The sequence below is a fragment of the Artemia sp. Qi Xiang Cuo genome, chromosome 11 (assembly GCF_049724085.1).
Source record: "Artemia sp. Qi Xiang Cuo chromosome 11, ASM4972408v1, whole genome shotgun sequence".
In the NCBI taxonomy this organism is placed as follows: domain Eukaryota; kingdom Metazoa; phylum Arthropoda; class Branchiopoda; order Anostraca; family Artemiidae; genus Artemia; species Artemia sp. Qi Xiang Cuo.
In genome coordinates, this window is record NC_142804.1 from 74,435,108 (window position 1) to 74,459,589 (window position 24,482).

At 34.2% G+C, this 24,482-nt stretch overlaps 1 long non-coding RNA gene across 1 annotated transcript in view; it reads right to left on the reverse strand.

Annotated features, from left to right (window-relative positions):
- LOC148947336 (uncharacterized) overlaps positions 1 to 8,440 on the reverse strand; it is a 126,822-nt gene extending 118,382 nt beyond the window's left edge. The window contains exon 1 of the long non-coding RNA XR_016142478.1: positions 8,367 to 8,440. This is a non-coding gene — a long non-coding RNA (uncharacterized LOC148947336). The remainder of the gene's footprint in view (positions 1 to 8,366) is intronic.
- Between the last annotated feature and the right edge of the window lie 16,042 nt (positions 8,441 to 24,482).

The window sequence follows — 24,482 nt, forward strand, 5'->3', positions numbered from 1 at the left end:
GTGCAACCACTGCTGCAACGACTGAGATAGAAGTTAGGGCCCTAGATGGTATCCTCATTCTCTCAGGCTCACTCAAAGATGGGCATCTTTCAACCGAGGAGCTGTTTGACACCCAATTAAGTGGCTCTGCATACCATGCCACCATGAGCCGTCAGCGCTTCAGATTCCTGGTCAATTGTTTGCGGTTCAATGACAAAAATAGTCGGGAAGAACGAAGAAAACATGATCCGTTTGCACCTATAAGGGAAACGTGGGAATTGATCATACAGAGCTGCAAAGAACATTTTTGTCCAGGAATCAACGTCACTATCGACGAGCAGCTTTTAGGATTCCGTGGACGCTGTCCTTTTAGAATGTATATTCCCATCAAACCTAGCAAGTACGGACTTAAGATTGTCATGATGTGCGACGTTGGAACAAAGTACATGGTGAATGCAATGCCATATTTGGGAAAGGCGACAAGGACTGACGGATTTCCACTAGGACCATAATATGTGCGAGAGCTCACAAGATCTATCTGGGGGACAAATAGAAGTGTCACGACTGACAACTGGTACATCGATTCCGTTTGCAGCAGAACTACTGAAAGAACCGTATCGACTGACTACAGTTGGTACAGTACAAAAAAACAAGAGAGAAATTCCGGAAGAGCTGCTTGTAAGCAAAGGGAGAATCACAGGAACCTCTATGTTCTGTTTCGATCGGGAGCTGACTCTAGTGTCTTATCTTCCTAAGCCATCAAAAATGGTCCTGCTTCTGTCAACTTGCCATGAGGGTACCAGTATCACGTATCAAAGCAAGAAGCCTGAGATCATTGAGTACTACAATAAAACCAAAGGCGGTGTAGACACATTTGACCAAATGTGTAGTTCAATGTCAGCGGCTCGGAAGACCAACAGGTGGCCCATTTGCATGTTTTATGGGCTGATCAACATCGCGTGTATCAACAGTTATGTCATCTACTCCTTCAATATCTCCAAATCTGGTGGAAGACCACTTTCACAAAAGGATTTCATGAATGTTCTGTTCAAAGAGTTGACCCAGCCGCATATGACCACTCGCTTAATAACCCCCACTTTGCAGCGCTCGATCAGACTCGATATCAGTCAAACAATGGAGGTGACAGGTGAAATACATTCAGGAACGTTTGTGGAAGGGAGAAGAACGACCTGCAGCCTTTACCCAGCGCGCATTCGGCGAATGACTATCAATTTTTGCAACCACTGCAAAAAGCCGTTCTGCGGTAAACACCGGGCGAAGTCATGCATACCATGTGACTCCAAGAAATGAAAGCAACCTTTTGTGCTGTGTTAAACATTATCTGAAGATTTGTTTTTGATAATTCCCACTTACTTTTGAAATATACTTAAGTGATGAGTTTTAAAAGTCAATGTTTCTGCAAGTAGTAATTTTTACGAAAGCTTACCATCTACGTAAATTTTTGGGAAGCTTACCTTTCTAGGGTTAAGAAAAGAAGACCTTTAAAACTGTAAAAATCATAGAGGTTTTTCGACAATTTCAATTCGCTTTTACCATCCTCATTAGTCCTTTCCAGAATGTAGAGAAAAACAGAATAAGACCCATTAAAACACATTTCAAACCAGGCAAATGGTGTTACGACCACATTTTTTGGCATATTTTAGCTTGAGATGGATGCTAAAACAAAATTAAACCCTCAATTTAAGAACCAGATTGTCGTTGATTTTAAAAAGCCAACTGTTCAATTTTAGTTTTGTTCTAACCCACCTACTTAGTATGTACCGATATAAAATTTTATTAAAGAACCAGTTCTTTCTGCTCAGTAAAAGAAATGCTCATGGTCTTCGACATTGTTTAAAATATAAAGTTGGATTTACATTGTCAAAATGAAGTTCGAAAGAAAACTTTTTGTGTCCATTATATTCTGCTACAGTGGTATTGACAGCACTTTTTAATTTTTCAAACTGTTTGTTTTACATTATTGCAGATATTAGACCCTTTCTAAACTTCCTGATTCACTTACAATTTTGAAAAAGATCCATATTAGGAATTGTTTTGAAGTTCTCAGAGTCCAACAGCAACAAGTTCTGATTCTATGCGGTTAGTGGATTTCTTGCGTTTAGTCTCATCCTGTGTCAATGTGAGTTATTTTCCTATTGTGAATCTTGACGTCTGCCCTAGGATGTTTGGCAAGACAATTTATTTTCCTTTGAACAAGACTTTCATTGATTTATTCAGACGTTGTTGATGAAAATCGTTTTATATCTAAGAACGAAATCTTTTTGTTGATTTGGATTTGGGAGACACCGTTCACTGAACGGTAAATCTGTCACTGGTTTGATCTTTAGGGGCTAGAAGAATTCTTTTATAAAGAGGACCTAAACACGGACACCACAAAGGAGGTGGGATTATACCCCCAGAAGCCAATTAGACCTGTGAAAAATACATAAAAAATACTCTGGTTTAAATTATGATAAACAAACATCATGATCCCTTCCTTGGAAAAATTATGATAATGCTCTCGAGCCTGAACGAAGTAAAATATTTCTTCAAATTTTCCGAATGGGCTCTTTGGAGCATTCTAGGGACAATTCTCTGTATGAGTAACTCCCAAGGAGGAAAAAAACTGCTAAACAAGACTTAAGTCTGTGTGAAAGACTCTGTAACCTTCCTCTTCCTTGTCATAATAACCATTTCAAGGTTTTCCTTTTATCATAGAAATAAAGTGGTGCTGCTACCCAATTGCCACCCAAGTGTTGTGCGTAAGACTTTTCCCCCTTTTTTTAAAGACGATTGTAATTAGACCCGGCACCGTGCCGATGAGGGAAGGCCGGTGGTGGTGGGGCCATAAATAGCTGTGGGGGTGCACCACCGATGATTTTTCCGCACGCCACCGGTGAGATGTCGGCGGCGTGCCACCGGCGTGATCAATGTCAACCGCAAACATTATTGTTTTCATCAGTCTTTTTCAAATCTTAGCTTGAATTTACAATAGATTCGGGCCTATTCATGAGTTAAAAACTTCGCAAGTCTACAGGCTGGACGCTGGTCTTATTCATTATTCATTAAGAAAAGTAGAAATCTGGTAGAAACGAAACGGTTGTGGCGTTTCAGAACCCTTGCATAATAGTTGAAGTATCTATTAGCTATGTATTCTTAACATGAATAATTATCAAAATTAAGAGTTTTTTTTCATCGAGCATTACTGCACACAAAACTTCAAATACCGTATCACAAAGTTCGGGAATTATCTAGCTAAAAACTTTGAATGGAAGTTTAAACTTAGTTTGAACTTAGAAGCTTAATTTTTTCATAATGTTCTTTGCCTATATCTGCTTTGTCACCTTTAAACAGTTTGTCACTTTAAAACAGTTGAAAAAGGTGACTTAAGAAACAAAGTAAATAAGAAACAAAAAATACATGTTTAAGTTTTTTTTTACTTCCTTATAGAATACATGTCATGTAAGCTAGTGCTGAACTGCTGCTTTTTTGGATTGCTTTTGGCTGCTAATTTAGATAATATTCATTTTTTCTTTTGAGGATTCATTTCAATTTAGAAACTCATAAATATCTAATATCGGTTAAATTATAAACTAAATCTAAGAGGAGTGAATTTGTCAAATTGATAAATACATGATGGTGAAACACTTCAATTACAAGTAAAAAAAAACACTTTAATAAAAAATATAATTCTCACTTATTAATAGCTTGTAAATATCTTATATTATAAGAACTTCCAATTGCAAAAAAAGCACAACTATCAAACAGTGGTAAATATCAACTATCAAACGTGGTAGCGAAATATAAGTAAGGAGTGACCTGGCTCAATAGCAGCCTTAACTCTAAAAAAAATGAGATTTTGATACCAATAGATCCATCAAAAGATTTGACTTTTTATGTTGATTTTAAATTTATAAGTTTCATCAACTTTAATATTACCCACCAAAAGTTACAAACCTGAGAGAATTTGCCTAATTCTCGAAAAAGGGGAAAACGCCCCATAAAAGACAAAGATCCTTAATGAAAATCACACCATCAGATTCAACATATCAGAGAACCCTACTATAGATGTTTTAAGCTCCTATCTGAAAAAATGTGGAATTTTTTTTTTTACCATAAAAAAGATCACGAATGCGTTTTTTTTTCTAGGATTGATTTTATCGACCCAGTGGTCCTGCAATATGGCGGGAGGGCTCATTCGAAGAGAAATTAAAAGTTTCTGCGTCCTTTTTAAGTGATCAAACCAAAAGGGCAACTTGGCACCCTCCCACGTTATGAATTTTGCCCAATTTTTACATATAGTATTGGTTAATGGGAAGTATATGGACGATTTCAGGGGGGATTTTTTTCTGATAGTGGCAGGGGTCAGGAGTTACGCGGGAGGATCTTTGCATGAAGGAATTTTTCACGGGGGAAGGGACAATGCTATGAAGGGAGCGCCAGATTCCCAAGTATTATTTAAAAAGCGATCAGAAATTAAATAAAGAAACAAGTTTTTTCAACTGAAAGTAAGGAGCAACATCAACAATTAAAACGAACAGAAATTATTACGTATATGAGGGGTTTTGCTCCCTAGTCAATACCTTTCTCTTTACGCAAAGGTTTTCTTAGTACTTTCATAAGATCTTTTTATTCTAATGAAATGGCCTTTGGGATTAAAGGGTTATTCTTAAAGAATTGGAGCAAATTTTGAACTTTAGCGTAAAGAGTGAGGTATTGACTGGAGGGGGGGGATAAACCTCCTAATATACGTAATAAAAATATACGAATATAGAAGTTCGTTACGTAAGTTAATTCGTAAGTTACGTATATTTATTAAAAATAAAAGCGTTCGTAAATAAAGTTAAAGTTCTATTGCCCTTTTTAAGTAACCAAAAAATTGGAGGCAAAAAGCCCCCTCCTCCAGCCCTTTTTTCTTAAAACCGTCCGATCAAAATTTTGAGAAAGCCATTTAGCCAAAAAAAGTAAAATTAATATGCAAATTTTGCTTTAATTATTCATATACGGTGATTTAAAATCAAAATCTGTATTATTTCAAAAAAGTTCAGTAATTAAATAAACAAAAACATGCATTAATTCAAAAACTCTCAGCAATTAAATTAAATAAAATGTTCAGCAATTAAACTTTTGGATAGTAATCACGACAAAATATAAACAAAACTTTTTTTATTGTCATTGGACAACTTCTAAATTGTAGCTTATAAAAAAACAAGTTTTTTTAGGTTAAAGTAAGGAGTGAAACAAAAATTAAAACGAACAGAAATTATTCCGTATATGAACAACTCAATTTTTAAAACAACAAAAACTTAAAACGAAAAGAAATTATTCCGTATATGAAAAGGGCTGTCCCCTCCTTAACGCCTCGGTCTCTAAACTAATGTTTTTGTTGTTTTAAAATATAGAGTAGTTCCTATGCAGAATAATTTCTGTTCGTTTTAAGTTTTATGTCACTCCTTACTTTCAGTTAAAATAAATTTGTTTTCTTATTTAATAAAGTTAAAGCTATAATTTAGAATTTCTCCAATGATAATGAAAAAATGTTTTCTTGTGTTTTGTCGTGATTATTTTCCAAAAGTAAGAATGGAATTCAGCCCAATTTTAGATGTGTAAGAAATTCAAAAATACCCAAGACAATGAACAAGTCCAAATAAGGGGGCCCTGGGTCTATCAAAACAGTTCTATGGTCTCCCTTATTTGATATTATTTTCTTCCATCTCCACTTTAAATTAAAAAGAAAATAACATTTTTGGCAACCCTGCTTTCAATTAAAAAAAAAAATTCAAGGCAATATCGTTTAAAAAAGACAGCCCCCTACCCCATCCCCTCTAGATACCGCCTTGATAGGATACCATTTCTGCTTTAAATTAAGAAAACAAATAAATTTTTGGCATCCCTACCTCCAATAAAAAAAAAAATCAGAAATTTTTATTTAAAAATGAAAGCCCTCTACCAATCCCTCCCCCTTTGGATACTGGCTTGATAGAAATCTGTCTGTGCTTTAAATTAAAATAACTTTTTTGTATCCCTGCTTACAATAAAAGAATTAGAGGTATTATCATTTAAATATGACAATTCTCTAACCCTCCTCCCCTCTGGATACCACTTTGATAGGATACCGTCTCTACTTTAAATTAAAAAAAAAATTTAACTTTTTGGTATCCCTGATTTCAATAAAAAGAAATTCTAGGTATTATTACTTGAAAATTACAAAGGTCGAACAACAAAAATGTCGAAATTATTCAGATATACCTCAAATTACTGGAAAACTGAATCAAAGATTCGCCATGGCATTCAATATGATCCAAGGAAAATTAACGAACAAGAGAGTTGTGTAGAATTATGGTATACAAAGTAATATTTGGCAGGGATAGTCACTAGTAATAAATCACTAGTGATAAATCACTAGGGGTGGCACCGTGATTGGGTGATTTTCAGGGATTCGGGGAACCAATTTTTTTTTCGTGATGACACATGGATTTTTGGGGAAATCCCCGAAAATTTAGGGATAATGCAAGCCCTGTTAGATTTCTAATCAGGAAAATTGAAATACTTAAACACACGAGAAAAGAAAAGTTCCGACTTTGCGGTTGACGCAATAAAGAATTGCCCCAAAATTAACTCAAAATCAGCCGAACGCCGCCGCCTCTGCCGGTAGTGGCGTGTCGGCAGTGTTGCGATACTTTGGTGGCGGTCAACTAGGCTTCTCTTTGGCGGCGTTCGGTTAAGGCACCGGCGTGGCAGTGGGGTCTAGGACTAAAAAATCTTTTGACTGTTGCATCACTGCATAAAAGTATTATTAGTTGTTTTTATACAGGAAATTCTATTCACCAACAAAACCAGTTTTTCGTAAATATTTCAATGTCAAGGTTAACCATTCAATTTACTTGCAATACTATAACTAAGGTTTTTTCCCTCTACTGACATCCTAGACTAGTCCTATCCTAGACCGATATAACAGATTAAAAGGCAAAATGTTTGTTAAAATACCTTATTAATCATGTATGTCATCATAGTTAGGTGAAATCGGGACTGACCACTAAGAGAGAAGAGGGGGGTCTAACAAGTGCATTTTAAATCTGAATACGTGGATTTGAGAATTATACATGTATAAGCTAAATTCCCAGGGGGCATATGATTTGGTGGAGAGATCAAAAAGTCTATGGTCGTATAAAACTCAGAGGGCCTTTGGTATTGAAACTCCGACAACTCAATTTTTTTAACACTATTCTGTGCGAAGCATGAAAGATTTGAATTATATTTAAAACTGCAGGTACAGTTTTTGGAATATTACAAAAAAACGAGCTGCGCGAGTTCCCAAGCAAAATGTACCTAGTAAATAAGAACTACAGTGATCTTCCTTTCATAATAACTGATTCTGGCATTTAGTCTCATAAAGACATTACGTCAATTAGACTTACTGCTAATACAATGCGTCAGAATTAGCTACGCTCTTATAATTGGGTTAGGATGTATAAATTTAGTTCAATTGTGTTTTAAAATTACGACTTTAAATTTCTACCTCCGAACTATTTTCATTTTTAAGATTCTTCCCCTTTAACTTTTGTTGTTCGTTTTTCTTAATTTTCCTCTTTTTTAAATTTCAATTTTTTTTGGCTTTCATTTTATTTCATACTATTCGTTCTCGTTCGCCTGCTACTCACTACTTTTTTTCATAACTTATCTCCCTTAAAGTCCTATTCAAGTTACTTTTATTATTATTTATTATCATCGTTGTTATTATTCTGAGTAATTATTAATTGATATATTTTCTTAAAGAGACAAGGAATGATACTGGACACTTCATTTCGGTTCTTGACAACGGGGTACCCATTTCCACAACCTGGTGTACATCTCAAAACGCCACGTGTGCAGCAAAATTCTGCGGTGCTTGCGTACTGGTGACCTTGATTTTTGAAAGTAGAGGCCCCTCGGTTCTTGAGTAACCATAAGGTGAAATAACATGGATGAAACAAGGGGGTGATGCCTTCCGAGAGACAAGTTGACGTCTTAGAATTATATCAAAAATTCAATATGAGAATATACTCCTTTGAATACAAGTAAAAACAAAACTCGTTGTAGTATCTGCCCCCCCCTTCCTGGAATTTTTTGACGGCGCTCTTGATAACTGAATATCTTTTATTTTGACCATCGGGAGACGTTTTAAAATTACACTACCACTTTATATACTTCAATTAAGGCTCTATCCGAGGTAGGGCAGTTAGAACAACCCCCTGTATTCTTTTGTACCTCCCACTCCAGACACATTATCACCCTCCGAACAAAAATCCTTGATACGGCCCTAACTTTCCCCAATGTGGTGAAATTTTTTTTTAACTGCCTTTGGATTAAACTGCTTTGGATTAGGAAAAAAAAGATGAAACACTTACGAAGCTCAATTAAAATCCTCAACAAAGATGTGATTGCTGGATATACGGGTATATAACTAAACTATAGTTGAATCATATTCTATTTCTTAAATTCCCTTAAATTCAGTCTCTGCAACCTTCAAAATCCAACCTTCGTAATGCATAACGTTGAAAACGAAAGTATTTTGCATATTTATTGCAAAATTCAAGCATATTATATTAAACTACTGCAAGTTTAAAAATTCTAAACTGTTGTCTATACCATAAAAATTAGTGCTTACACACTGTTCAAAAAAGTGGAAAAAGAAGATTAGGACGGGACAGAAATAAGAAGTTTTTTAGGCAACAAAATCAATGACCAAAGATATCATGGTAAAAGTCTAGATGAAAAGTTTTGTCTATCTTAGAATGTAGTTGAAGAAGGGTAAGAAATTTTCAGAAATGAACCCAGAGCCTCTATGACTCCCTGGAAAGGTATTTTGTAGTACTTGCCTCGACTACTTCACCCTTCATAGGGCGCTGACCTTCTTATGTCTAGCTTTGGGCACACATACAAAAGAATTTCATTAGGAGGGGGGATGAAGGCCTTAATTCATACTCAAGATCTAAGATCTATCAATCTAAACAGATGGAGAAAAATTAAGAAAATATGTAATAAAAATGAAAAGGGATAACTTAAGGCTTGGTGTGTTTGTTGGTCCTCGAGCCCTTAGAATTTCTAAGGCCAATTTAGAAGTTACTTCCACTTGGAAAGTATTTCAAAGCTGGAAAGTATTGTAAATGCCTTCAAGATTGAAAGTCACTCAAGTTGCAATCACGTGCGAAAACTTACCGCAATTCAATTGTTGCCATACTAATATGTCGTTTAAATCATATTATCACTGTGTATTTGGAACTCATATGATTCTTTTCAGTGCGGAAACAGAATTATTTCTTTTTTGGGGGGAGTGGGGGAATATAAAAACTAACAGATTTTTAAAATTCAAATAAAATGTGCAAACAAACTCAGAAAAATTAAGTTTTTTTTCTTGGGGGTACTGGGCTCAGATGTTTCCGGTGCACGACCTTGGTTTCTTATCCTGTTCTTGCTGAGAAAGGGATTCATTTTCATTCGTGGCTTAAGGATAAGTTCTGACACAGCAGGGTAAATTTTTTGAGGCCAAAATTACAAAGCAACATTGTCGTGTGAAGTCTTAAGTAGTTACCTTGTATACAGTTTCAGGGATACATGAAAGGATACAAGAGACGGTACAAGATAATAGTGTATACAATATGAACAGTACATGAATTGCGCAAGAAAAACCCATGCCTTTGACATTGTATTTACACGTGAACATTTTGAAAAGCTGTATTAAGAATTGTTTGACGTGCAAATTGCCAAAAAATTAAGTTTTGAGGAGATTACGTTCCTTGACACCTTTTCATGTTTTCAATCAGATGGGCTTTGAAAGCACAGTGTGTACATGGGTGTAGGCTTTGTTATTTAAAAAATTAGACGCTACAATCAGAATTCTTTGATTGACATTTGCAAAAAAAAGGGTTTAGCATTTGCAAATTTTATCCTATTAAGGTGGAAAAAAAAGAGTTTAGCATTTGCGAATACTTCAGAGCCGACTTGCTAGTGAAAAACCCGTGTGATTGACTTGAAATATAATTTTTTAACAAGAAATGGCTGAAAAGTGTTTTTGGGGGGAGATGGGTTGATTGTATACTGTATAATACACAAGTGATTTTTGGACAGTGTTGACAATTTAAAATATACTTCAATGTGTTGTCAATTTAAAATAGTTTAGAAATAAAATATTTTAACAAGAAATGGCTGAAAAGTGTTTTTGGGGGGAGATGGGTTGATTTTATACTGTATAATACACAAGTGATTTTTGGACAGTGCTGTCAATTTAAAATATACTTCGATGTGTTGTCAATTTAAAATAGTTTAGAAATAAAAAGTTTTAACAAGAAATGGCTGAAAAGTGTTTTGGGGGGAGATGGATTGATTGTTTACTGTATAATACACAAGTGATGTTTGGACAGTGTTGTCAATTTAAAATATACTTAGCTGTGTTGTCAATTTAAAATAGTTTAGACAAAACAAAATTTAAAACTACCTGGCTGAAAAGTGCTTTGGGGGGAGATGGGTTGATTGTGTACTGTATAATACACAAGTGATGTTTGGACAGTGTTGTCAATTTAAAATATACTTCGATGTGTTGTCAATTTAAAATAGTCTAGAAATAAAAAATTTAACAAGAAATGGCTAAAAAGTGTTTTGGGGGGAGATGGGTTGATTTTGTACTGTATAATACACAAGTGATGTTTGGAGAGTGTTGTCAATTTAAAATATACTTCGATGTGTTGTCAATTTAAAATAGTCAAGAAATAAAAAAATTTAACAAGAAATGGCTGAAAAGTGTTTTGGGGCGTGGGGGTGATGACAGAGTGGATGTCTTAGACTAGCTATAGTGCTGTACTGTGGTACAAATTGCTTGTGAAAAACCCAAATGAATTAGTTGAAAATAAAGTTTTAACAAGAAATGTCTGAAAAGTTTTTTTTGGGGGGGGGAGGGGGGCGATGACAGAGTGGATGTCTTAGACTAGTTATAGTACTGTACTCTATTATGAATTACTTTCGAAAACCCGGATGAATTAATTGAAAATAAAGTTTTAACAAGAAATGTCTGAAAAGTATTTTTTTGGGGGGAATCTGAGCTAATTAGGGTTTTTGACCGTAAACTCTAGTTTTTTGCAAGAAAATTATGGAAAATACAATTCTCTGGTTCAAATGTGAAACTTAAGTCCTTCTTAGGATCGAAAAAATATAACTATTTCTGTAAAATCTGAGCTAATAAGGGTTTTTGACCGTAAACTATATTTTTTTGCAAGAAAATTATGGAAAATACAATTCTCTGGTTCAAATGTAAAACTTAAGTCCATTTTTGGATCGAAAAAATAAACTATTTCTGTAAAATATGAGCTAATAAGGGTTTTTGAACGTAAACTATAGTTTTTTGTAAGAAAATTATGGAAAATACAATTCTCTGGTTCAAAGATGAAACTTAAGTCCATTTTTTGATCGAAAAATAAAACTATTTCTGTAAAATCTGAACTAATAATTCAATATTTTTTTTCATAAAATCAAACTATTTTTTTTAAACTTCGAAATTTTTCAACTTTATTTATTTTTTTCTTTTTGTGTGCATCTTAAAATGTCAAAATATGCTTACGGTTCTAACAATTGTGCTCTATGATTGGTCAGAGACACGATGTGGCTTTCCCACTGGTATTCTATGACCGGTTATCGACACTACCTAGTCTATTGCATGTATTAAATCAGTATTTTTTACGCAGTGGAACGATAAACACATAAGTCATATCTCTAAAAAAAAAAAGTGAAGATGGAACATTTTAATAGAGTTTGTTCACATAACAAGGTTATTGTAGCATTGAATGCCGACAAGGAGAAGTATTTAAACTATGAAACAAGTACAAGTGGTAGGACTATTGGAAATGTATGCATGCATTGTCATGACAGTAAGGAATTAAATTTCTTTGGAATACCGAAAAAATTCAACTCTTATGATGGTGGTTACGCGATATTAAGATCTCCAGAGATGATTGCACTCAAAGAGAATGCTAACATAAAAATAATTTTTGATGATAGAGGACAGCTCCTTGCTACTGTTGCAGGTAACACATTACCTACGGTTACATCCAATCATCAGCATTCGGGTATTAGCATTCAGCGGAAGGCTAATAAAAGAAAGGCATACTCTGCTACTAATATTGTAAACCATATCTTGTTTACGTGCCGAAAATGTTACCTGTGTAAAAATAATATGTTAATAGACAGTGAAATTGCCAAAAAAATAAAAATGGCATTGTCAGAAAATATCACTACGGAATATAAAGATGAAACGATAAAAAACAAAGCACCAGCAAACGTTACTGGTATTGATCAAACAGTCAATGAATCAAATAATACCAAAGACAAAAGGCATATTGAATCTGTTATTGAGACACCAGTAAAAATTGTGTATGATTCAAAATGGAATAATGATTATTCTACTGATCACGAACTAATAGAAGACAATAACTACAATATCAAGAGAGAACATGGTGAACTATTTTATGGAACAGATTCAAAATGTCCAAAGTTAATCATTGATATTAATAATGTATCATAATATATTTTTGTATTAATATTCTACATAGCATTATTTCATTGAAAATATTACATTGCTATGTGTTCATTATTATTTAGAGTAAGCTAGCATATCAAGCGTTTAGAATGTCTATTAAAACATCTGAGATGTAAGAAAGGGAATTTGCGTACATCTATTGTCAGACACACTATTTCCGTAAAATCTGAGCTATTAAAGGGTTTTTTGACCGTAAACTCTAGTTTTTTGTAAGAAAATTATGGAAAATACAATTTTCTGGTTCAAATGTGAAACTTAAGTCTATTTTTGGATCGAAAAATAAAACTATTTCCGTAAAATCTAAGCTACTAAGGGTTTTTGACCGTAAACTCTAGTTTCTTGTCAGAAAATTATGGAAATACAATTCTCTAGTTCAAATTTGAAACTTAAGTCCAGTTTGGGATACTCATAATGATGATGAGGAATGATGATTCTAATTCAATATTTTTTTTTTCATAAAACAAACTATTTTTTTTTAAAATTTGAAATTATTCAACTTTATTTATTTTTTATCTTTTTTTTGTACGTATCTTAAAATGGCAAAATATCTTTCTTGAATTCACCTCTTGGATACACAATACAGAAATTATAAGAAAAATTATAATTTCCCGACTTCATTTGTATGCAATAGATACCGAGAGTTCCATGACTCCTCCCCACAATGAATTCAGATGGTTTTAGGAGTCATCCCCCCTAGCCATAACTCCATTCAACCTTGAGCGAAGGTATAAAAGTTTGATGATGTATTTCTCTTCTTAACAACTACACTAATTGCTACCACGATGATAGGACTGTATGACACAAAATTTATCGGTTTGAAAAAATCATCTTGTGGTGTTATATTTGAATGTGCATTTTTATTATTGTCAATGGAACTCGAAGAAATTGACTGTTATCATTGGTTAGTGAACTATAACAAGTTTGAGTGTGATAAAAGCTTGTGGAGTACTACATTACATCGTATAAACAGACTGGGATTCTATGGATTCTGGGATTCTACAGATTCTATTATGAAAAAAAAAAATTAGACGGGGTTACGTGCGCGCACGTAACCCCGTCTAATTTTTTTTTTAATAATTTCCTGAATTAAATTTCTGTATTGTATATCCAAGAGCTGAATAATCCCGAAACAAGGGGCTGTTAGCTCCCTCTCTCAATACACATCTTTTGAAAAACTACACCAGAGTGGTATTTTCTGTCATTTTTGCCACTAAGTAACAAAACCAAGAGAATGAAAATTCTAAGATAACCAATCGATTGTTTATGGTCTAAGCCCGAAATGAGAGGCTTTTAGCTCCCTCCTCCAAACACAATTTTTAAAAACTACATCAGAGTGGTATTTTCTGGCATTTTTCCCACTAAGTAACAAACCAAGGGAATTGTCTCCGGCACGCCGGAGACCAATGAAAAATCTCAAAAATTCCTCTGGTCTTGATTTCACCTCCTAACTTAAAAAGCGAGGCATTCAATAGTCGTTCTTTTTCATTCTATCAAAAAAAAATGTACCATTGTTGCATCTCTAACCCGATATGAATGAAATAATCGAATGAACAAAAAAATTCCTCTTATCTTGATTTCACCTCTTAGCTTAAACTGTCCGGCCCCGCACCGGAGGGGGGCGTTAAATAGTGGAATTTATGAAGAAATTGCTCTGCCTTGGAGACATTGAAAATTGTTTGTGATAAAAAGAGAGAAAAAAAAGGAATTGTCCGGTTATCAAAACTATCCAGTTTATTGCATGTATTAAATCAGAAGATGTTTTCTGTGAAACTATTGCAGTTTCTATAAGAATGGATGGATTTTTATACAACATCAAAATCAAATAGTCAACTTTTTCCTATGTATGCGAGAAAAGCATGTTGATATAGAATTTAATCACTCTTATACTTAGATTTTGTGAAATTGCTGTATTGTCTGTCTAGGAAACAACTTCAATCGATAATGAATGCTAATAGAGAGTTTCTTAAATTTTTTTTTCATAATTTCCTGTAATACAATTTCTGTGTTGTGTATCCAAGAGATGAATTCAAGAAAGAGTTTGTTACTTAATTACTTACCTACTTCCTACTTACTTGCAATTTTTTCATAATGACATAATGACATATCCAATAACGGATGTTGATAAAGAATTTATTCATTCTGATACCTTGATTTTGTCAATGTTACCCCATGTGTCTGACAATAGATGTATGCAAATTCCTTTTCTCACATCTCCCATGTTTTAATAGACATTCTAAACTTTTGATATGCTAGCTTACTCTAAAAATATTGAACACATAACAATGTAATGCATAATATATTATTAATGAAATAATTCTATGTAGAATATTAATACAAAATTATATTATGATACATAGTCAAACACACGTTCACTCTTAAACATCCAGAAACGATGGTCCCATGATATAGAATAGTTTTTACCATGTCTTATGCATTTATCACGATCTGGTATGTCCTTAGGTATCCAGTGTGCGAAGAACCTGACCTCTTCTTCAGGACGGTGATAAACCCCTTCAAATTTAGGACACTAAAATTCTTCTAGATTGAAAAGTGGAATCCTAGGGTTACACTTTTGAATTAAAACTTTATCTGTAGGTACATTACCCTTTACATAGAGTGCTTCAACCCCGAAAAAGATACAAATTTCACTGACTTCCTTCTGGACATTTCTCAGTTCCTGACCACTATTATTAAGTGGTGTAATCACTCTATCGTAGAATCACAGTCTGTTTATACGATGTAATGTAGTACTCCACAAGCTTTTATCATACTCAAACATGTTATAGTTCACTATCCAATAATAACAGTCAATTTCTTCGAGTTCCATTGACAATAATAAAAATGCACATTCAAATATAACACAACAAGATGATTTTTTCAAACCGATAAATTTTGTGTCATACAGTCCTATCATCTTGGGAGCTATTAATGTAGTCGTTAAGAAGAGAAACAAATCATCAAAGTCTTATACCTTCACTCAAGGTTGAATGGAGTTATGGCTAGGGGGGATGTTTCCTAAAACCATCTGAATTCATTGTGGGGAGGATTCATGGAACTCTCGGTATCTATTACATACAAATGAAGTCGGGAAATTATAATTTTTTTTTTATTTCTGTATTGTGTATCCAAGAGGTGAATTCAAGAAAGATATTTTGCCATTTTAAGATACGTACAAAAAAAAATAAATAAAGTGGAATAATTTCAAAGTTTAAAAAAAAATAGTTTGTTTTATGAAAAAAAATATTGAATTAGAATCATCAGTCCTCATCATCATTATGAGTATCCAAAACTGGACTTAAGTTTCACATTTGAACTAGAGAATTGTCTTTCCATAACACTAGAAACATAACATTGTATTACAAAAAACTAGAGTTTACGGTTAAAAACTCTTTAATAGCTCATATTTTACGGAAATAGTGTGTCTGACAATAGATGTACGCAAATTCCCTTTCTTACATCTCAGATGTTTTAATAGACATTCTAAACGCTTGATATGCTAGCTTACTCTAAAAAATAATGAACACATAGCAATGCAATATTTTTAATGAAATAATGCTATGTAGAATATTAATACAAAAATATATTATGACACATTATTAATATCAATGATTAACTTTGGACATTTTGAATCTGTTCCATAAAATAGTTCACCATGTTCTCTCTTGATATTGTAGTTATTGTCTTCTCTTAGTTCGTAATCAGTAGAATAATCATTATTCCATTTTGAATCATACACAATTTTTACTGGTGTCTCATGAACAGGCTCAATATGCTTTTCGTCTTTGGTATTATTTGATTCATTGACTGTTTGATCAATGCCAGTAACATTTGCTGGTGCTTTGTTTTTCATCGTTTCATCTTTATATGCCGTAGTAATATTTTCTGACAATGCCATTTTTATTTTTTTGGCAATTTCACTGTCTATTAACACATTATTTTTACACAGGTAACAATTTCGGCACGTAAACAAGATATGGTTTACGATATTAGTAGCAGAGTATGCCTTTCTTTTATTAGCCTTCCGCTGAATGCTAATACCCGAATGCTGATGATTGGATGTAACCGTAGGTAATGTGTTACCTGCAACAGTAGCAAGGAGTTGTCCTCTATCATCAATAATTATTTTTATGTTAGCATTCTCTTTGAGTGCAATCATCTCTGGAGATCTCAATCTCGCATAACCACCATCATAAGAGTTGAATTTTTTCGGTATTCCAAAGAAATTTAATTCCTTACTATCATGACAATGCATGCATACATTTCCAATAGTGTTACTACTTGTACTTGTTTCATAGTTTAAATACTTCTCCTTGTCGGTATTTAATGCTACAACAACCTTGTTATGTGAACACATTTTATTAAAATGTTCCATCTTCACTTTTTTTTTAGATATATGACTTATGTGTTGAGCGTTACATAGCGTAAAAAATACTGATTTAATTCATTCAGTAGACTAGGTATTGATCATAACTTGTTACAAAATGTCAGTGGAAAGACCAAAATAAGTATCAGACGGGTCAACGAGTATAATTACTTCAAACTTAAGCTAATGTGACACTTTAATATGTGTACAAAAAGAAAAAAAATAAATAAAGTTGAAAATTTCGAAGTTTAAGAAAAAAAGTTTGGTTTTATGAAAAAAAATATTGAATTATTAGTTCAGATTTTACAGAAATAGTTTTATTTTTCAATCCAAAAATGGCCTTAAGTTCCATCTATGAACCAGAGAATTGTATTTTCCATAATTTTCTTACAAAAAACTATAGTTTACGGTCAAAAACCCTTATTAGCTCAGATTTTACAGAAATAGTTTATGTTTTCGATCCAAAAATGGACTTAAGTTTCACATTTGAACCATATTTCACATTTCCATAATTTTCTTGCAAAAAACTATAGTTTACGGTCAAAAACCCTTATTAGCTCAGATTTTACAGAAATAGTTATATTTTTTCGATCCTAAAAAGGACTTAAGTTTCACATTTGAACCAGAGAATTGTATTTTCCATAATTTCCTTGCAAAAAACTAGAGTTTACGGTCAAAAACCCTAATTAGCTCAGATTCCCCCCAAAAAATACTTTTCAGACATTTCTTGTTAAAACTTTATTTTCAATTAATTCATCCGGGTTTTCAAAAGTAATTAATGCCAGAGTACAGCACTATAACTAGTCTGAGACATCCACGCTGTCATCGCCCCCCCCCAAAAAAAAACTTTTCAGACATTTCTTGTTAAAACTTTATTTTCAACTAATTCATTTGGGTTTATCACAAGCAATTCGTACCACCAGTACAGCACTATAAATAGTCTAAGGCATCCCCTCTGTCATCGCCCCCACCCCCCAAAACACTTTTCAGCCATTTCTTGTTAAATTTTTTTATTTCTTGACTATTTTAAATTGACAACACATCGAAGTATATTTTAAATTGACAACACTCCAAACATCACTTGTGTATTATACAGTACACAATCAACCCATCTCCCCCCAAAACACTTTTCAGCCATTTCTTGTTAAATTTTTTTATTTCTTAACTATTTTAAATTGACAACACATCGAAGTATATTTTAAATTGACAACACTGTCCAAAAATCACTTGTGTATTTTACAGTAAACAATCAACCCATCTTCCCCCCAAAACACTTTTCAGCCATTTCTTGTTAAAATTTTTTTATTAATATAATATTTTAAATTGACAACACATCGAATTATATTTTAAATTTAAAACACTGACAAAAAACATCACTTGTGTATTATACGGTACACAATCACCCCTTCTCCCCCCAAAACACTTTTCAGCCATTTCTTGTTAAATTTTTTTATTTCTTAACTATTTTAAATTGACAACACATCGAAGTATATTTTAAATTGACAACACTGTCCAAACATCCTTTGTGTAATATACAGTACAAAATCAACCCATCTCCCGCCAAAACACTGGTCAGCTATTTAGTGTTAAATTTTTTTATGTCTAAATTATTTTAAAATGTCAACACATCGAAGTCTATTTGGAATTGACAACATTGTCCAAACATCACTAGTGTATTATACAGTACACAATCAACCCATCTCCCCCCCCACCCAAAAAAAACACTTTTCAGCTATTACTTGTTAAAAATTTTTATTTCTTAACTATTTTAAATTGACAACACATCGAATTATATTTTAAATTGACAACACTGTCAGAAAATTACTTGTGTATTATACAGTATAAAATCAACCCATCTCCCCCCAAAAACACTTTTCAGCCATTTCTTGTTAAAATTTTTTATTTCTAAACTATTTTAAATTGACAACACATTGAAGTATATTTTAAATTGTCAACACTGTCCAAACATCACTTGTGTATTATACAGTACACAGTCAACCCATCTCCCCCCAAAAACACTTTTCAGCCATTTCTTGTTAAAATTTTTTATTTCAAGTCAATCACACGGGTTTTTCGCTAGTAAGTCGGCTCTGAAGTATTCGCAAATGCTATACTCTTTTTTTTTCCATCTTAATAGGATCAAATTTGCAAATGCTAAACCCTTTTTTGCAAATGTCAATCAAAGAATTCTGATTGTAGCGTCTAATTTTTTAAATAACAAAGTCTACACCCATGTACACACTGTGGTTTCAAAACCCATCTGATTGAAAATATAAAAAGGTGCCAAGGAAAGTAATCTCCTCAAAACTTAATTTTTTTGGCAATTTGCACGTCAAACAATTCTTAATACAGCTTTTCAAAATGTTCACGTGTAAATACAATGTCAAAGGCATGGGTTTTTCTTGCGCAATTCATGTACTGTTCATATTGTATACACTATTATCTTGTACCGTCTCTTGTATCCTTTCATGTATCCCTGAAACTGTATACAAGGTAACTACTGTCTTACTACTATTTTAATCGAATTTCTTTGAACTCTTCGTATGTAAATATGCTATGACAGACTGTACGAAAACATAGCATCACACTCAGGAAAAAAAAAATCAGTTTGGTTCAAAACTTTCAGACTTGTTCTTTCCCAAGAAATATGTGCTAGGCATTTATAATTTGACAATACACTAATTAAACAGTTCGTGATAACGAACTTCAAATAAGGAGTGACTCGATCCAGTAGTAAACGAAACTCTATAAAAACAAAATTTTTACAACAATAAAAACATCAAAAGAATTGAATTTTACACGCTGATTCCAAATATATAAGACTTATTATGTTTAATATTATTCTTCAAAAATCAGGCATCAAAATTCGCCTTATTTTCGAAAAAAGAAGAAACATCCCCCAAAAGCTAAGGAATGCTATTGAAATGGCACCGTCAAATTCGGTGTATCAGGCAACCTTACTGCAGAGGTTTCAAGTTCACATCTATCAAAATGTAGAATTTTTTGCAAGAAGAAAGATCAAGGATGGGTGTTTAGTTATTTTTTTTCCTTGTTCTTCCCAGGGGTGATCATATTGAACCAATGGTCCAAGAAAATGAAAGGAGGGTTCATTTGAATGAATATTAAAAGTTTTAGTGCCCTTTTTAAGTGACCAAAATACTGGAGGGCAACTAGCCTCCCTCTCACACTTTTTTCTCTAAATTCGTCCGATTAGAGTTTTGAGATAATTATTTTATTCAACCTAGTTGAAACGTCCAGTAATTGTAACTTTAAGGATGACTTGACCCTTCCCATAGCCCGGAGAGGAAGAAGTGCAATTTATGACAATAATATAGTATTAATAGATACAGGAGGGCAGTACCCCCACCATACAAGAGGCACTATATTCCAGACAGACAGTACCCCCAGCATACGACCGGCCCTATATTCCAAGCAAACATTACCTCAACCATACAAGCGACCCTATGTTCTGAACGGAGAGTACCCCCTAGATCTCTGTATACACTCTGATTGGACAGTACCCCCTGGATCCCTGTATGCACTCTGATCGGACGGTACCCTAACAATAGCCTATCAATCCTACGACAGCCCCTAAGCCTCTATTCATAAGACAGCCCTGTTCCACCATTCCTACGACAGCCCCTAAGCCTCTCTCTTAACAACATATATACTCTACGAGATGTATCATTTTTTCGGAAACATCTTTCTAGACATAAGAAATGCTATTACTCCGAGCAGACACATAGAAAATCTTTTCAAGCGGATATTCTTATCTCGACTTTTGCTGTAAGAATGAATTTTTGTGTAAAATGCCAACAGTTAGAGCCGGCCTTCCGCTATCTCAGGCAAATGTTTCGTTATAAAAGAACAGAGCATATTTCTTTTATTCACTAGATGAATTGAACTTGATCTATTAAGATGGACTCTAACAAAAGGAATTGTAATGTTGTTGAATGCTATAAGCAAGAAGTAAGTGATATATTTTTTATTGTATGCTTAGTGGTAGGTAGGAATATTTCTAACACAGTTTCAGTTTATCAAATGGCATTTACAGTTTCCTATAGTTAACAAATTAAATATTTTTAAAATAACTTTACCCTACTATTGAGCTGCTGGATTCAGTCCGTGGAATATTTTGAACCAGATCCATTCAAGGGGAGCGGTTTGAAAAGAGCATATACTGGATTTTATGGGTTTTGACAATATATATAATCATTATTTAAAAAAAAGTATCTCATCCTAATAGTTCTTCTTAAACTTTTTCACTCAGTCCATTGGTTATTATTGAACCCAAGCCTTAACAAGAATAATAGTAGAATATTTGTATTTTGAGTGTGACGGGGTCAATACCCCCATTTTAAAATATTTTTTTGGTTATTAACTATAAAAGGACATAGTATCGTATTGAACATGACAGTGATCCATTTTATCACTCCAGGGCCCCAAGTCCCGCACAACGGACCCAAATACCACACCAGGACCCCAAGTCCCAACTCTGACCCCCCCCCCAACACGCTCCCCCTTCCAGGCCCCCTCCAACCCCCCATTGTTTGGACATTTTTTAAACTGGTTTTTCCATGTCTTAAAATCACATCAAATATACTTCTATCTAAGAAACACCTGTAATATTTTAAAAATATAAATCGAGGATGGTATAAATGGGCCAGTCGTGAGTTTTTTTATAGAAAAATAATTTTTGTAGTGACGTTTTTTCTATCCTTTTTTATATTATTGAACTGAAATTTTTCAACTTTTTTTCCTTGTCTTAAAATCACATTAAAAAACAATCATAGCAAAAAAATAATGATACTTTTGAATTAGATTTTAAATCACATTCTCTTGCTTACCCCACCCCCATTGATGAGAACTGATGGTTCTCATTTCAATATTTTTTCATAAAAAACTGAAATTTTATTTATTTTTCAAGGATTTCCCAGACCTCCCCCCAGCCTACAAAGAAGGTAAGAGTCGATGATGCAACCCCTGTAATGGTAACGAGACCTTCAGCTGTAAAATATGCCAGCTCTTCCAGACCCGCAATGCTTTCCGTTATTACGTATCCCGGTTCTTCCAGACCCATCGTACCCCATCCCTCTGCCCTCTATCAAGCTGCAACACCTATATAGCTACCACGCTACCCATTTAACCTGCCACCCGTCAAACTGATGATCCCCTGGAATCGGTCAACTCTCTCTATGATTACGTACGAAAAATGGAATCCTCTCTCGTGTGTGTGTGTGTGTTTGTGTCAGTGTGTGAATGTGCGTGTTTAAAATAAACAAAAAAAAACAGTGAGTTATGAAGTGTGTGTGTGAACAATGTTTTAATGGCAAAAAACTTAGCGTTTCAATATTAGGATCTTTCGTAAATTAAGAAGTAAAAAAAGTAATAATAAGGTTCTCCTCCTAAAGTCTTAGGATATTAAACAGTGAAAATAGTATTTCAGCTTAGTAAAACTGTCTCATTTCCATAAAAAATAATAATAAAAGAATAAAAAATATATAATAATTTCTCTTTCATATTCCAGGTTGCTCTTGAAGCATGATTTTACACAAAAACAAACACACACACAAACAAACACAAACACAAACAAACACACACAAAAAAACAAAAAAAAACACAAACAAAAACACAAACACACACACACCTACACACAAACACACAGACACACACACAAACACATACACACACACACACAAACACACACACACACAACCAAACAAACACACAAAACCAAAAAAACAGACACAGACACACAAAAAGACACACACAAACACACAAACAAACAAACACACACACACACACACACACACACACACACACACACACACACACACACACACACACACACACACACACACACACACACACACACACACACACACACACACACACACACACACACACACACACACACACACACACACACACACACACACACACACACACACACACACACACACACACACACACACACACACACACACACACACACACACACACACACACACACACACACACACACACACACACACACACACACACACACACACACACACACACACACACACACACACACACACACACACACACACACACACACACACACACACACACACACACACACACACACACACACACACACACACACACACACACACACACACACACACACACACACACACACACACACACACACACACACACACACACACACACACACACACACACACACACACACACACACACACACACACACACACACACACACACACACACACACACACACACACACACACACACACACACACACACACACACACACACACACACACACACACACACACACACACACACACACACACACACACACACACACACACACACACACACACACACACACACACACACACACACACACACACACACACACACACACACACACACACACACACACACACACACACACACACACACACACACACACACACACACACACACACACACACACACACACACACACACACACACACACACACACACACACACACACACACACACACACACACACACACACACACACACACACACACACACACACACACACATCATGAAAGAGCATAAGTAAAAATACCAGATCATAAGATTCCAAAAACACACATAGGACATGAGAAGAAACCTAGCAAAGGAAACAAGAAACAACATTTATTCACACAAGTAAAATCATGAACCAGCATCAGTAAAAATACCTATACATCATAACATGTCGTGTGTTTTTTGTTTCCAACAACAAACACACGAAATGAGAAGAAAACTAGCAAACGAAGCGAGGAACAAAACACATTCACACAAGTAAAATCCTGAACCAGTATAAGCATAAATACCACATCATAAGTTTCCAAACAACATACAGACCACATGAGAAAAAACATAGCAAAGGAAGCAAGAAACAACAGAAATTCACACAAGTAAAATCATGAACCAGTATAAAAAAATACCAAATCATAAGTTTTCAACAACACACACACACGACATGAGAAGAAACCTAGCACAGGAAGTAAGAAACAACAGACTTTCAGACAAGTAAAATCATGAAGAGAATAAGTAAAAATACCAAATCATAAGTTCCCAACAACACACACACGATATGACAAGAAACCTAGCAAAGGAAGCAAGAAACAACAGACATTCACAAAAGTAAAATGATGAACCAGCACAAGTAAAAATACCACATCATAAGTTTCCAACAACACACACATGACTTGAGAAGAAAAATAGCATTGGAAGCAAGAAAACAAAACTTTCAAACAAGTAAAATCATAAACCAGCATAAGTAAAAATACCAAATCATAAGTTTCCAACACCACACACATGACATGAGAAGAAACCTAGCAAAGGAAGCAAAAAACAACAGACATTCACACAAGTAAAATCTTGAACCAGCACAAGTAAAAATAGCAAATCGTAAGTTTCCAACAACACACACGTAGACTAGGTTACGTGCGTGCACGTAACCTAGTCTAACTTAAACTTAAAAATGAAATAATTGTGTAAACCAAACTTAAAAAGGAAATA